Raw genomic sequence first — 7,017 nt, 5'->3', positions numbered from 1 at the left:
TAGAAAGAGGAACGAGACAATGACGGCCTGTGACACTGACTACCAAGGACTCGAAGGCCACTCCCTCTATAATGTCCTCTTGGCTGCCACAAAAGGGAGACTTCTTGTGCCCGTCACCCCAGATCGTGTTGATCCAGAGAGGCTCCAAAGCCAGCATGTCTTTTCATCCCAGTCTTCCGCCGTCTCCAGTGCGGGTTCTAGGCTGGCGCCCACCACGTCCTACATCTGTCTGTGTTTACATCTGCCTGTGTCTAGCTGAGAGCAGCCTCTAAGGAATTTCTCCTCTGATAATCATTCACCAGGAAAGGTTAGAAATACCAGGCAACCTCGGGGCCAACAGAGACAAGGCCAGGTACACGGACGGGGAAACACACACATCCAGGATGGAGAGCAAGTGACAAGAACAGCTAAAAAAAAAAAAAAAAAAAAAGACATTCTGTTTTAATGTCATAGATCGTTGCCAGACTGCAGTGGTCATAGCTGGTGCAGGCGGGAAGGAAAGAACCTCTTGGGGCATGCAGCTCGAATCTGCTTCAGTTGGCTTCGGCTGCCACCGTGACCCCCTTTTCGATGAGTGTAGCTGAATTAACTCCCCCCTGCCTTTGGGCTCCCCTCCCTCCATGCAACACAAACTGAAATAGTGGGGTGGCAGGCGGTGGCGGTGGGGGGCTGTGTTGGGGAGGGGACTGCAGGGACCTTCCATCTTGTTAATGTAACACTTCCTTATGTGATGGGAGCTGAGAGCAGCCTGTAATGAATTTCTCCTCTAGTAATCATTCACCAGTGCATCGTGACCTGTGTGCTTCTGCCGTGCGACGCCATTTCCAGACGTTCGCGGTGACTCGTCAGCACCTAGTAAAAATGACTTGGACACGACCCATCTCTTCATGCCGTGCCCTCCCCAGCTGCCTTTAGTCTCAGTTGAGAGAAGGAGTGGGTGGGACCACCTGGAACAGCAGCCGTAGACCCCGCGCTGTGGTCTGATTTCAGGCCCATCTCGCAGGCAGATGAGCGCAGGCGTGCCAAGTCTGTGGGTGCTCTTGTTACGCTGAGCCATGTTCTTTGGTCCAAATGGTTCCAAAGTGGCCTTTGCCTTTTACACCTGTTGTTTCTTGCTGCACGATGAGCTGTTTCTTTCATTGAGAAGGCATGGGTGCAAATGATTGTACAATTAGGCATCTGGGCACCCCATGGGTTCTTACCAGCTCTGGTGTGAAGATGCATTGATGGTGGGGGACAAGGCTATCATGTGAGCGTCGCCATCTGCAACTGTAATTCTAGCCACGTGGTCAATCGTAAGAAGGGGTTTATGACCAGCTTTTACTGCATTTGTGGATCACGGTGATTAAACAACAGATGGGAAACCCAACCAAGATTTCTAATCTTCACCTCTTCACTGATGGAGTGAGCGAGGGCTGAGGGAGTCGCTTCATGGCCTGTGTCTAGGGCTGAGTCTATAATTAGGGCAGGCACCCCCCTGATTTTCTGCACCTGGCTTGTACTCTCATTCTTATCAGACCACAAGCACTGATTTTTGCTTTTGAAAGGATGGTTCCTGAATCCTGGAAATGTTCTAGGAAGCCCATGGTGAACAGGAAGCTTCTCAATTAGGGTTGCCAGAGAAAATACAGGATGCCCAACTACATTCAAATTTTGGATAAACAATAAATACATTTTCAGTTTAGGCATGTCCCAAGTATTACATGGGTTTTTTTCTTTGAAGGAAAAGTGCTTTTAAAAAATTGTGGTAAATTTGTATAATATAAAATTGACTATTTCAACCCTAAGTGTGATTCAGTAGAGTTAAGTTCGTGCACATGCTGTGCAACCGTCACCACCGCCTTCCACTTCAAGATCTTATTCAATGTGCCAAATTCTGTACCCATTAAATAACACCCCCCTGCCCCAGCCCTTGATAATCTCTAATTTACTTTCTCTTTGAATTTGCCTACTCTTGGCATCTCATATTAGTGTTCCTTTTGTGTTTGGCAGAATATTTTCCAAGCTCATCCATGTTGTAACATGTATACGAATGTCATTCCTTTTTAAGGCTGCATACTATTCCATTGTATGTACGTGCCACCTTTTGTCTTCCCATTCATCTGTTGATGGACATTTGGATTGTTTCTACCTTTTGGCTACTGTGAATAATGCTGCTATGAATGTGGGTGAGCAAGTATCTATTTGATTGCCTGCTTTCAGTTCTTTTGAGTCTATGTTCCTGGATGTGGAATTGCTGGATCACATGCTAATTCTGTGTTTAACATTTGGAGGACCTGCCGTACCGTTTTCCACAGTGGCTCATGGAATATTTTTATTTGTTATATCTGGCGATTCTCCAACCTTCCAACAGTATTTTAATCTGTATATATTTAACCTAAATTATCACGTTTAAACAAGTAGTACCCATCTCCACATGGAACTTGTGGGCATAATCTGTCGTTCAGACTCTAGGAAACTTACTTCCACTATGGTGAAGCACAATAGCAAAAAGGAAGAACTGATGCATTTATCTTTTAGTCTGTACAAAATAGGCAGCTTGACGTCTGTCAGAAAGGGGGGTTTATACAAGTCATTCACTCATTCATGCATTCAACAAACATTTTTTGAGCTTGCACAGTAAGAGTCAGGTATGAGTTGGGGGTCCTGATGCAAAGGTGAGTGAGATGCTTCCCCTTGTCCCTCATTTTTGCTGCCGCCAGATTTCCCTCTGCCTCTGAATCTTTGCACCTGCTGGCCCTTCTGCTCGACACGCTCTTCCCTCTGCCCTTCTTTTTTTTTTTTTTTTTTTTGCGGTACACGGACCTCTCACTGTTGTGGCCTCTCCCGTTGTGGAGCACAGGCTCCGGACGCGCAGGCTCAGCAGCCATGGCTCACGGGCCCAGCCGCTCTGCAGCATGTGGGATCTTCCCGGACCGGGGCACGAACCCGTGTCCCCTGCATCGGCAGGCGGACTCTCAACCACTGCGCCACCAGGGAAGCCCAGCCTCTGCTCTTCTTTACTCCTCCGACTCACCCTGGGATTTCAGTTCCCATCAGTCGCGATGCTCAGGGGCAGCTTCTCGGAGCCTCTCACACACTCACAGCTCTGTAAACTTCACTTTATAGGTCCCGCCGTGATTGTCATGACAGATTTGTGTGCTTATTGGCTTTACCTATGTCTCTCTCTCTAGACTGTAAGCTCCCTGAAGGCAAGGACCACATCTGTTATGCATATCAATGTCTCCTGGCACCTAGCAAGGCGCATAGGGGGCATTTAATATAAAACACGTTGATTATATGAATGAATGCATGCATGTATCCTTCCCATAAGAGTTAGTGGGAGATAGACAAGTCAGCATGTCAGTTTCTATGTAAAGAGCTATTAGTGAAGGGCTATGGGACAAAGAGCAATTCTGCTGCGAGGGATTGGACTTGAGCCAGCTCCACAGTAGGATCAAGCCCGAAGATGCGCTCCCAGCCTCTCTGCACAGGGGAGGCATCTGCAAAGCTTTATCCTCACTGCTTTGTACAGCACAGATTCAGACAACTGAAAAGAACTACTCCATCGGCTAGGATGGTAGAGTTTGGGGCTCAAAATTCATTTAACTCAAATGTTCACTATTTTTTTTATTATTATTGTTTATTTTTTAAACATTTTCATTGGAGTATAATTGCTTTACAATGGTGTGTTAGTTGCTGCTGTATAACAAAGTGCATCAGCTATACATATACATATATCCCCATATCTCCTCCCTCTTGTGTCTCCCTCCCACCCTCCCTATCCCACCCCTCTAGGTGGACACAAAGCCCCGAGCTGATCTCCCTGTGCTATGCAGCAGCTTCCCACTAGCCATCCATTTTACTTTTGATAGTATATATAGGTCATCACACCTGGAAAACGCCAGATGTGCATGACTTTCCCAAGGTCACAGAGCTAGAGGCAGAACTGAGAACCCTGGGTGCCAAGCTCTGGGACCAGTGTTCTCCCACCTCCTCAGCATGTCCAAGTTCAAGGGGAGAGGAGCACCGGTGGATTGCAAAACCCTCTAAAGGTTTCTTTGAACTCCCATAGGTTCTAAAATCAGTTGACTGGAAATAGAAACGTGAATGCTCAAGTAGAGGTGAGATGAGGGGGTGGAGGAGGGAGAAAGGTGAAGAAAAAAGGCAAATCCAGAAAGGCCGCCTGCCAGGGCCCTGGAGCCAAGGCTTGGCAATGCAGCAGGGCTGCCGGGGGCGCTCGGAAAGGCTGGGCTTCAGCTCCCAGTGGAGGCGGTCAAGGGCTTGGGGATGGTGATATATTAGCAGAGCTGTGCTCCAAACTACGGCAACCTGGCTTTTGACGGTTCTGAGAGGCCTGGGCAGCCGCGGAGACTGCAGCCAGCCCTTTGCAAACAGAACTGCTCGGGTTTCCAGGGGAGGTTTGTTTGAATTAGGGTAGAGGAGGGGCCACGCCTGACCACAGCTGCCCGGGCCTGCTGGTTTGGCAAGGGGCCTGGGCTTTACCTCTCTGCTGGTGCAGGACTTTTCCGGGCACCTCTGTGTGCACGTGGGCGAGGCCGGCTCAGGCGGTACCTCTGCGGAGAGAGGGGCCCTGCTCACCTGGCGCCAGTGTGCAGGAGGAGGGATGCGGGACCGCTCACCTGAGGCCAAGGGTCTCTTTCTCTTGCTGCACTTGGAAGCCGGCTGTGACCGAAACAGCGCTCGCCGCACACAAAATTGTCCTATGGGGTTTTCTGGCTGGGAAGAGAGGGGACACAGGCATCATTCTCTGGATAAACTGCAGAAACATTTCCTTAGGAGTTTTGTTTTGCTCAGCCTGCGACCGGATGCTGAAGCCCGTGAGGACTGGAATGGACTCATCTTTTCATGTCTTCTTCACGCCCTGCTCCCCACCTCCATCACCACCACTAACGCTGCAGGGGCAAAAGCGCCTCGGCATCCAGATGGGTCCTGTTTCCCTCAAGGATGGGCCTGTTCCAGCTTCATTTCACTGCCTTCCCTGAGGATTCTATAAACATTTCCAGAAGGATGCAGATAAGGGGGGGGGGGGGAAGATCTTATGTAAACCTTAGATGGCTAGAGACCAGGAGATCTTAGATTATGAGGGCTTTAAAAATATCCACAAACTCAACTAAAGGAAAGTAGGAATTTGCTTTCATTTTCACCTCTGTAATTGTCGTTAGGGTCAGTAAAACGATAGAAGCAGGCAACTCAGGAGACACGTGATAGCATAAAGATCACAAGAGGGGCTGAGAGGGAAGCTGCAGAGATATGAATGGGGTGACCTTACTGGCCAGTGAGGAATGGGGACAGGGTGCACTTGAGGGCTGCCTTTTCTGTAAATTAAGGAAGGCCAACGAGTGATGCAAGGTAGCACGTCCTCACTGCCTTAGAGAATCTTACCTGCCTCTCCGATCTCGACACCCTTCCCCCCCACATTGATCATGCTTCCTCTTTCATTGCTCTCCTTTGTGGTCATAAGGACACAGCAGACTCTTTCCCAAAGCGAGATCTCTATATGCTGTCCCTTCAATTGGGAAAAGTTGTCCCAGCTACTTTGCTTAGCTGACTTCCTTATCTTTTCAGGTTTTAGCTTAAATATCACCTACTCAGGGAGGTCTTCCTTGATCAGTCGTTTACAGGGAGTGACCCTGGTAATTCTTTTTTAAAAAAGTTTCCAAGAGATACATTGTATTGATATTATATCAGATTCATTAGGTTTCATTACGATAAGTGTTGTCGACTGTAAAACGGGTAAGTTGTATTTAATTTATTAACCCAAGTCCTGTAACATCAGTAATAAATAGCCATGTTTTGCAAATATGAACTCAAGTGACACAAATATTATACCTTTAATATCTAGTAATTCTCTGTCAGAGCTACGTGTTTATTGCCTTCATTGAATTTACCATAAGCAATCCTTACCTTTTGTGCTTGGCTGTCTGCTTTCCGTCCACTTCACTGGAGTATAAGCTCCAAGAGCTTACAAAATCAGGGAGTGCTCAAAAACATTTTTTGAATAAACGATTGAACCAAATGTGAACAGAGCTTCCGGATGGGGGCGAATTCAGCTCTGGTTCACAGCTTTGAGTCTCCCATGTGTGGGGTAGTGGGAAGTTCATAGTAAGGCTTTTCCTTCCTCATCCTCTGGAAACTTGTACTACCTAAGAGTGTACTTGACCTCCTTTAGTTTTCTCTGGCCAAAGTCTAGTTTGTTTTGCATTCAACAACCCATAGGTGAGAAGGTCCCTAATCATTTTGTGAAGCCAGGCTACTTCTCCTTTCTCCTAGACCAGAGGTTCTTAAACTTGAAGGTGCATAAGAACCCCCTTGGAAGGCTTGTTAAAATGTAAATGTCTAGGTCCTCCTCCCAGAGTCTTTGATTCAGTAGATGTGGAGTGGAGTCTAAGAATGTACACCTCTGACAAGTTCCCAAGTGAGGCTGATGCTGCAAGTCCAGGGACCACACTTTGAGAAGCAATGTTATAGACCTTGAAATTACCAGAGATATTGACAAGCAAATGTTTGAGCAGGAAGGCAGCAGCAGAGTCAAAAATTGCAAGGGACTGGCGATGTCTACGGAGGAGGAATGTTTGTAGGGATCACAGTCTTGGAAATCTACCAGGCAAGGCTTTGAGCTAAAGTAGCCCACCTGGCCAGGTAGTCCATTACCCATCTACATCATATTTTCACCTTATAAAAAGCCACTAGGGCTTCCCTGGTGGCGCAGTGGTTGAGAGTCCGCCTGCCGATGCAGGGGACGCGGGTTCGTGCCCCGGTCCGGGAAGATCCCACATGCCGCGGAGCGGCTGGGCCCGTGAGCCATGGCCGCTGAGCCTGCGCGTCCGGAGCCTGTGCTCCGCAACGGGAGAGGTCACGGCGGTGAGAGGCCCGCGTACCGCAAAAAAAAAAAAAAAAAAAAAAAAAAGCCAGCTAGCCAATCTACCTACTAACTTCACATAAAAGTGCTGAGAAACATTGTCCCAAGAGAATGACCAACCATCCTGATATGGCTGGGACTGAGGGGTTTCCCGG

This window comes from Leucopleurus acutus (genome assembly GCF_964270905.1).
Source record: "Leucopleurus acutus genome assembly, chromosome: 6".
Classification (NCBI taxonomy): Eukaryota; Metazoa; Chordata; class Mammalia; order Artiodactyla; family Delphinidae; genus Leucopleurus; species Leucopleurus acutus.
The sequence above is the reverse complement of the archived record's forward strand: the minus strand, read 5'-3'. Positions refer to the sequence as shown.